We start from the raw sequence: 10,325 nt of genomic DNA on the forward strand, positions 1-10,325 counted from the left end.
AAAACTTACTTCTCTGCAGCTGATTGCGCTGAGCGGTAATGATACAAAACACACACACACACACACACACACACACACACACACGCCACAGTCATTAGCTAATTGGATGCGGCAGCCCCGCTTGCCTCCCAAAAGTTCTTCTCTTCCTGCAATTTTGTGCGGCCACACGTTTTAATATAATTCCCTTAAATTGTTCACACTTTGCGTCATGTTTGGTATACAAACGTCGTTCTTTTGCGAAATTGTTTATGTATGAATTTTGTCAAATGTAGTTCAGACAACTCTGAAACCTTCAGGTTATTAGGGGAGGTCAGGGAGAGTCTGATTTTTTATGTTTATGTAACCACAGATTTTTTATTTGCTAATATTCAAATTGGAATAATCGCATTCAATCTCACACTTGACTTGAAATTAATTTCAAGAGGCTTTTCAGATTTTCAGATTAAAATATTTTTGCGTTTTAAAAGCTTTGTAGGATCCAATAAATATTTAAAAAAAATAGCCCACAGTAAACCTTTAAATTAAAAGTGGTGTTTATTCGATAGAGCTTGATAACAGGAATCGAATGCACGCATTAATTTTTTTTTTTTAATTCGGGGCAGGTTGATAATTTGGAAATTTGTTTCCCATATTCTCCGAAACAAAATCATGTTACAACTACAAAAATTAAAATTATAATGATTTTTTTTCACATTCGGTTGTGAATTTTGTGAATTTATCTCAATTTAAGTCTTTCCTCGTACAATTAAAAAAGGAAAATCGTTTCAGGAACTTATTACTCCCATCAGTTTATTTATTATTGCTCAATTTTTAAAGAGATTTCTCAATTTATCAGTGTCAGAGTTTTTTGGAGGAACGAGGGCTACCCCGGCGAGCAGGCCAGGCATCCCCTGCCTGCGCTCGTCGCTTTTTATTTTAGGCTGATGAGAATTGAGAATGCAGGTGAAATATCATTTCGTGCTCGCTCGGGGGAGTCTCTTTTTAATAACGCTAAAGTACGCGGCCGAACAATGCGCCGCTGACTTTTCACGCAGATTAACCCACTTTTTTCACGTCCACTTGGTGAATAGTTTGCATGCGGAAAAGGCACTGAAATCGCGCTGCTTGCTCCACATTTGCTGCGCAACGCACGCGATTTTTAATTTGAAAGAAGCGAAATGCGTGTTTGTTTGTTTTTGTGTCCTAACTAACTAAACTCCCACAAATTGGAATGCGGCCTTTCTTTTGCAACATCACATCTTCATTTGCATCAAAGTCCTGTTTAAAATTTTGATAAATATCCCTGCGGAGAGTAAAGTTGAAAGTTGCTGGTTGTTTCATGACAAATTAATAGTTTTCCTCATATTAAATTATCATAATATTAATTGGATAGGCATTTGAAGGCTGAATTTATGTGTCAAGAATTTAAATCCCGGATGAAAAGTGCAGTGTGCGTCGTCGGGCGTCGAGGAAAATCCTGAAACAGAGCACTTTTTTCACAGGTGTGCGTCGACGCGCGAATGATTAATGGAGACAGCGGAGGAGAAGGAACACAACTATGAGACGAGTACCTTCTCGCTTCTCTACACCCGTGTAAACAGTCACAATAGCAACACAAAGCGCAGAGAAAAAAATAAAAATTGATTACTCAATAACGACGAAATCGCGATAAGCCGCGATTGAATTTATGGAATTCGGCCGATTTTGCAATGAATCGAGTTCAGCCGGCGTTTATCGTCAGCGGCGAGACAGTTTCATTGCATTGTTGCCTCGGCGAGCAGAGATTTATGGCGGTGATTAGTATTTATTCCGCTTCTCGCCTGCGTATCCTATTTCTAGTTGCATAGTTTACGACAATTGAACCGATCTCGTTAATAGTGCACTTTGCAAACGCGCGGCGATCGTGAAAAATACGTCACTTTGTCATCGGCCGCGATGACATTTTAACGGCTCTTTCGCAGCCGCGCCACTCGTGCAAAATAGCTCAAGGCCGAAATCGTAAAAAGGAAACTGGCCATTGTTACATGCACAATTAACTAGACTGCCGACAAGTTCCAGTCTTGTTTCCGGAAGTGGGAATTCCAATCTCAGCTTGTTCAATTCATAAATTACGTCCGTGTCCATCAATAAGGTAATCAAGTCTGACTCACAAAACTTTGAATTGTCCACCGAATGAATAGAGGTGAACAAATTGCCATTTAAATCAATATTTCTAAATCGACCAGAGAAAATTTATTTTAAGGAAAATTTGGGATAAGTCCTTTTTACCTTTACTAAAAAGTAGGAATAAGATAAAAGTTTTCTTAGGTTTTGCCGTTTAAATTTTTGAGAAAATCAGCTCAAAAGCTAATAAAAAACTGTATCCCTACTGTAAAATCACGATTTGCATCAAATTTTACTCAAAATTCGCACACTTTTGGATAGATTGCGACGAGAGGGATCGAAATCGTGCGAAAAACCGTTGAATTAACTGTTTCTCGATCCTAATTTCATTATTGCTGCTAAATTCTACTAAAGATAATTTCAATGAACTACCTGCAAAGTCAACAATACAAAATTTTATTAAAAACCCACTAAAATAAAAATTTCGTACATTTCCCATCGATTCCTAAGGTTAAAATAGGTGTGGAAAATAATCTTTCCGATCGAAAAATCGGAAAAAAATCTTTTGTAACGTGCGAGCAGAGGCGCAAAGCAAACCGCACGTTGCTTTGGCGCGCGCAACGCATGAACTTTTTGGTCCCTACTGCGCAAACGCCATCCCTCTGACGTCACAAAGCATGACGGTGACGCTTGCGCAGAAGCGTTTGCTTTTCGCCTCTGCTCGCACATCTCACAAATTTTTCGATTAGAAAATTTATTTACCCCAACAATATCGACCTTTCGGAATCGATTGGAATTAACAAAAATGTAGTTTAAGTGGGTCTTTAATTTCTAGCCTAATTTAAGAAAGAATCATTGTAACAATACGATTTATTCCTTGTTTCTGGCGGTTTCTGACAGGCTTAGGTGACAATCAAGGAAACGACAGCCCGACTACTTACTGATTCACATCAATAGGAAATCAAGGCTCTGGTATATCGTATCCTGGTGTCATTTTACCACAAACAATTTCCCCGCGAGACACACACATTCAGGGACTTTAGCATCCCCCTCCTCCCTCTATGGAGCAACCTTAGGATCTCTTCAAAAGTGTTGAAACTCGATGGCAACGTTGACATCATTCATGAATCAAGAGTCTGCGAGCAGAGCAATCAAAGCAGCTTATTTTTCGGGCCCATCTGGCAGGCATGTCATTCTTCATCCGCCGAAAATAAATAAATAAATTCGTATCTGCGACTCTGCATCAGACTCCATTAATTAAACTCTGTCAAAAGTGTCTCGCTGCGGAGAAAGAGTGAAAGAATCCGGTGGCAAATCAGAATGGCCGCGCAGATTACAAATGTGACAAGCATTGTGCCGAAGAGCGACTCAGCCTTGGAGCGAAAATCCCGTGAATTCAGTCGAAGGTTTGCCGGGATCCATTTGTGATGAGAGAACAATTTCATTTTCAACGCAATCCTTTCATGAAGAACGTGCTCTATTTCCTTGAAAGTCGAAAGAAGAAAGCCACAACTATATGATTTACATGTTTGTCTTCTTTGTTGATCAAATTTCAATTTAAATGCAGCTCCCCAGCCGTGTTTTTGTTTTCCAGCGTGACACGATCAGATTAAAACTGAATGACTAAACGATTAAACAATCCGCGCGACTCTCTCACCAATTAATCATTTAACGGGCTCATTCCGATTCAGTTTTCACGGACGCGAGACGCTAAACAAACGCTTTAAGTGCAAAAGCACGCACTCGGCACGCTAATTAGGCGGAATTTAAAGGAATTCGTGTCGCACAGTCGGAGATACACAGACAAAAAGCTTTTTGCTATGCCGGCCAGCCCGTCCTTGGCTGCGTTTTGTTTTCCTGCGGACGACGAACGAACAGATTTCTCATTATGGAGGCAAAATGTGCTGGTCACATTCGGATCAATGGCGAGAGAACGGCAGTGAAAGAAAATGATTAATTGTTTTACAGCACGCGGACATTTAATATCGCGCAACACACTAAGCTGAATTAATATTATTATTATTATATGCTCTTGTACACGAGCAACGACGACCTGCAGGCGGCAGAGAGGCGCGAAAATCGCACTCTCGCGTAATTGAAAAAAAAACAGCTCGATTCATTTCTCCCGCAAATAAAATCTAACGCCTGCCTCTCATTGCGGTTGCATTGATGTCATGCCGTTCAATTTGTTCAGGATGATAAATTCAATTTATGAGTCTCCATACACGTGAATATGTCTTTAAATCATTTGAATTATGCTACTCTACATATTTAAATTCCTCAGTGTGAAAATTCTTCTTCATTCAGAATGGCGAGATAAATCCAAGCATTATTTTCAAAGTGGAATTTTTAAATTTAAAAACAGCTTCTTTAGATTAGCGTGCTCTTTAAAATAGCTATGAAACGTAGACAAAGCGTTGTAAATAATAAAAAAATATTAACAAAATTTGAATTTTTGGGCCTATTCTTTTTTTCTTAAAATATTCATCAAACAATTTAATCAAGGAACCGCTTATTTGCTGCCACTTCATTAATTTCGTTTTTATTTTTTTATAAAATACAAAAAAATGATTTATTTTAGCTCTGTGCTCTGCACCGTTGCTTATATTTGCTAAACTTTTTGCACTTCTCTTGAGTGCTAATAGGACTCATTGAGATATTGTGTCGACTCTGCTCTTTCTTTCTCTCTCTCCCTTCTCGCGCTCACGTACATATAATTATTGTTTTATTATTTGCTCGGAATAATTAATACGTGCAATCAGTCCAACATGCGATTGTAACGTCTGTGAATGCAAACGCCATAAATAATATCCTTGATCATGATTGCCGTGTTCAGTAATGGAGGCTGGCGCAAAAATGCAAATTATTATCACTGCCTGCCGACTCGTATAAATTACAAACGGAACAATGCAAAAGATCTAATTTATTCAGCGAGCGAGCGCATTTCTCGCTGCGTTTGCCTACCGCTAATCGCGCGTTGCTCTATAATTAATGTCCAAATGCTTTCAATTAGAGTTGGAAAGTGATTTTGGAGAGTTTATTTAGTCAAAAAACAAGTTTTGCTTGATTTATCGGTGAATATTTAAAGTTGGGGAAATCCTGTTCTGTCAAAATGATTAGAGGTATTTTTAAAATTTAAATTTGAGGCACGATTTAAAACGAATTTCAAGCTTGATGGCTTTTACTTATGGAAAGGGATTAATTAGTTTTTAGACACATGGAAAGCTATTTTAAAAACTCTAAAAAATATTTCATTTGATGTTTTTAAAGTAAATATTCAGACCAGAAAATACTGCAGCAAAAATTAGAAGTATTTTAACTCAAAACGACTGGCTAAACAAAGTTGTTTTCCATTCCCTCCAAATTTTACGCAACATTAAATAAGTGACTTACAATTTAAATGATTTAAGTAGAGTTTTAAATTATTTTACAAGGCTCATTTGGCTAATTTGATGTTCAACAATCCGTAAAATTATCACATGTACAATAAATAACAAGGTTATGAGGATTTATTTATTTATTCAAACCAGAAATTGAGGAATAGAGCTCTATATAGATAAAGAATATGATTAATTTAATTGAAAAAGTAAATCACCAACATTGGTCAACATGCATTACAATGTATGTGTTTTCTGCAATTGAAATCGTTGAGATGGCAGCCTTGGATGGTTACAGCCACCGCGATGGGCTGATAACAAAGAGACCAACTAATGGATCGAACGGCGCGAATTGCGAAATCAATTGCGCGAGTGCGCAGACCAACACACACACGCCCGCATTTTTCTGTATAATTCTCGCAATTATATGCTAATGTTTCAGCTTGTAGCGGCAGATAATTGGCTGATAAAGGCGCTGCTCGCAACAAATCGGAATCGGACGAGTTGCAATAAATCACCTAGCGATTGGTGCCGCTTCGTTAAATTAATCTATTCGCTCTCGCTCTCTCTTGCGCCTGCAAATCTCTTCATAAACCCAAATCAAGGCCTTGTTTGTTGCGCACTCATAAAACTGAAATTCCACCAGCTACGCCTCCAACCAGCGTAAATATCGGTTTAAATTTAGATATCCATAAATTTACACTCTGAGAATTCAGACTAAAATTGTTGCCAGGGAAAAAATTTAATTTAGAATATTTTTTTTGTAGTTTTGTTGGTTTTAACAATGAAATTAATTTCAGTAAATAGAAGAGAAAAATTTGTATTTGTCGAATCAGGCATTTTAAAAACAACCAGCATTCCAGCTTGCTTATTGCCGATTTAATATCGGACCGCAGGAGCCGTTTTTTGTCAAGTTTGAAAAAAATTAATCAAGCGAATATGATGAGAAGGCGGCGGAGTGAGGCCAATTTGAGATAATTCGCGCAAAATTGCTTACTCGCCAGGAGACTGATTAGCGCCACAATAACAATAACAACAACGCGGAGCAAGACGCGGAAATAAAATTACAATTGAATAGCATCAAAAGAACGCGGCAAATTGAGCTGAATTTTGTGAGCTATGATTTTTAGACAGCTGCGCGTTACGGAAAATGATTTTCTCCGCTTGGTGCGACGATTAATAGGCCGGCCTGGTTATTTTAGCCGATTATCGAGGCAGAAAATCGAAGGTTCGCTCGCTCGCTCGCGTGTGTTGTCGTTTATTGAGCAGCAGGAAGTAGTGCTCTTTCTCTCCTTTTCCGAATGCGATCTAGATGCCGTGGAATTGCGACCCTGAAAGTCTCCGGCCGGCGAAAAGTAAGTCCGTGTCCGACCTCGGCTGAAAAAAATGCTTCTCGCCGGGGGGCTGAACACTCCCCACCGACTCACTGACCACGCAGCTCGCTCCCTTGGACGAAAAAAAACGCGAAACCGCAACTACGTGTCAGGACATAATAGCTAACTATTCTCGGTATTTAAATTCGTTTATTCTCTCCAATGAATAAAAAAAAAACATCGGTCAGCTGAATGCTATTTTGTTTACCTCTTATAATTATATTCTGTTTATTTGCAATGAGCCAGCGGAAATTATTAAAATAAAAAAAATTACACTGATTATAAAAAACAAATTATTATTTTTAAATTTAATATGCAAATGAAGGGTTAAATTATATTAATATAATTTTTATGATTAATTTAATATTAAATGGTTTTAACATTATTTCAGTAAATTATTACAATTATTTTTAGAGTTAAATTTTAGCAGTTTTAATATATATTTTTGTAGAGTATCTGTCATATTAATCGCGCAGTGTTTGATAAATTCTGTAGAGTCCTTACTTTATTCTGTGAAAGAATTTCTATGTACGCATTTGAAATTTGAATGTTTGAAAATACGATAATATTTCAGAGTAAATAATTTTTATCTCAGAGATTGCGATTGAATAGTGTTACTCCTGTAAAACATGTAATAGATAATAGGCATTGCGCCGAAAAGGCAACATTCCTGAATGTGATAATTAGATTTTTTTATTAAATTTCTCTCTAAACAAATTTTTTCGCGCACAGTAAAATATTCAACACGATCTCGATCATTTCAAGGGGTTTATATAACGATGGATAAAATATTTTTATCTGCATTTTACCAAAATATTCTTACAAAAACAGATTTAAAAGCGAAATTTGATCAATCAAAATTGCACCAGCCGCATTTTGGATTGATCTGCAGTAATCCTTTAAAGCACTTTTCTATATTTGGATCTGTCAAAAGCGGCGCGTCAACTTTTGTCACCTTGCCGGCGAGGACAGGAATGCAGGCCCGCCGCGCTCGCGCGCGCGCGCGAATGAGCGACGGCGCAGCACTCGCGAAATGATCTCTTTGCTCTCGGCATCTATCAGTCGACCTCTGCTGTCCCGAAAACATCAGTCCACTCCACTCGCCTTGTGATTTGCATTTGCACATTTCATGCGCCTTTTAATTGATGCAAAGCTTTGCCCGCGGCACCGTCATTAATTCGGCCAATTTCGATCCGCAACACTTCAACTATAGAGCTCTCTCTTGCTTCAACTGTATATTTATTTGTTTTGATTTTCGCCGAACGAACCATTAAGAACGGACATTTCTTTAATCTATCGATCGGCGAAAGCATTTTTCTAAAATAATTGGAGCGCTTCTAGCGAGAAAAATGCAAATTCGAGTTTAAAGGCCTTGAGATCATGGTGCCAAAACGAAAAGAATGTTTTAGATTAGACTGCTTGAAAGAGAGTGAACAGCTCTTTTACTTAAAACCTTGAACAACTTCCGCTCGCAGAAAGGAAGACGAGTGTCTCGCGGCTGTGAAATTTGTTTTTTATTATTCAGGTTTATCCCCCGTGTTTATTTAAACCTGATAGAAGATTTGCTCGGTCTAAAATCTTTCTCATTTAATCGAAATGGATATGCGACCAAGGCCTTCTCCAATTTCACCAACAGAAGCTAACATTACGCCAACTTCCTCATTTCCTTGCGTTTGTTCAACTCACGAGCAAATTCGGGTATTCAAAAACTCTTCATAGGCAATCGCTAAGAATTGCGCAGAAGAACCAGTTTTTCTGACAGGCCCATTCCAAGAGTAGAACGCACTTTTTAGAAATAACAACCGCTCACGACCTTACACGTTTTTCGAGATACAGGTATGTCACCCTTTCTAAGACGTAAAAAAACGCTTCTAAAGTAGATGCTGCAAATTTTCTAGGTTGTATATTTATATTTTCACGCACAGCACCAAGAGGTAGGCTGAAATTACAATATTAATTGCCTAGCAACCTAAATAATATATATGTATTTGCAGGTATCCTTTTTATCGATTCTCAATAAATTTTGCTTCATTTCAGGTTTTGATATTTGACATTAAACGTTTCTTACAGGCGGTGTCCTTAACTTACAAGGAGAACACACCTATTCAGCTGCTGTGAGTGCTAAATTTAAAATCTTTTCGAAACGTATTCGGACGTTAGTGAAGTTGGCGATATCGCCAGCCCATTTTTCAAAAATTTTAAAAGTAATGAAATTGGCGATATCGCCAAAATTCGATTTCAACAAAAATACGTTCAGAGGGTTGAAATTAGCACAAATGTACCACCCCCGAACACACAAGTGGCTCAAAGGGGTAAAAACACGCGTAAAAGCCGTAGAAAACAGCTAAAAAGAAAATTCAACACTCAGCAGGGTTTAGCCACCTTGGAACCTCCTCAGGTGGACTCCAAATTTTATGTAGAACTAGATAGGATGGTTGGCGAAGTGGCTAAACCCTGCAGTCTACCCTTAAAAAGGGACGAAAGGGTGAAACACGCTGTTTGAAATCTTGTTTCCACCAAATTCGTGATTTTTTGCAAATGTTAAAAAAATAATTTGCATGAGAAAGCCGTTTGAAAATTGAGCGGAGGCAAACGAATCTAAATAAAATGGACAAATAAATTAAGATTGATTTTATGTCACCTACCTTATAATTCTATTTCTAAATTCGATTTTTCTAGAACACTTTTCTGACTCACAAATTTTCCCAAAATATCGTATATATCATTCGATTCGTCTCACGGAGATATTGTTATAGATTCCAAATATGATAAGTTTATTTTTAATCCAATTAAGTGTTTCAAGAACTCATATGGCAATTACTTATAGGCGTGGAATAAATAACGGGAGCTACTCCTTCGGAGAAATGTCATCTTTTATCAAACACTATCGAACAGTGGTGAAAAAAGCAACATATTTCTCGGATTAATATAGGTGCGTTCCTCTCGCAAACAAATATTTCAAACTTGGAGGCCCATTTAGGATTTTGAGGCGTGCAATTCACGGCCAAATTTGAGCTGCTGCGCGGATCAAGTGGAGCATAGAAAAGCAGCTTACGCGCGAAATGCTCCTATTGAGTCAGCGGGACGCGATCAATCAGCAGCGTGTGGAAGGTGGAAGTGGGTAGGCGCACGATTTGTGCAAAAGTGTCTGACCGCGAGCAACTCTTTTCTCTCTCTCTCTCTCTTTCTCGTTCAGATCCAGATATCAGTATAGCGAGGAGCAAAAAAGCCGAGAGAGTGTCACTCGGCGCAAGATGAATTGGCGCGAGTGAGAGAAAGATTATTATTGCGCTGCCAGGCCACTTTTTGCATCGCACGGAAAGGTAAAAAAGTTATTTTAACCTGGCAAAATCAAATAAATCGCAATCTTATTGATACGTTGCCACGAGGTAGTATCAAAGTAAAAAAAATCAGATTGAAAATTAGGTCATTACGTGACTTTTCTACTAAAAAAATGCGCATTGTGCAATAAGCAAGAGTAAAATTAGCAAGA

Source organism: Cloeon dipterum, chromosome X, assembly GCF_949628265.1.
Source record: "Cloeon dipterum chromosome X, ieCloDipt1.1, whole genome shotgun sequence".
Classification (NCBI taxonomy): domain Eukaryota; kingdom Metazoa; phylum Arthropoda; class Insecta; order Ephemeroptera; family Baetidae; genus Cloeon; species Cloeon dipterum.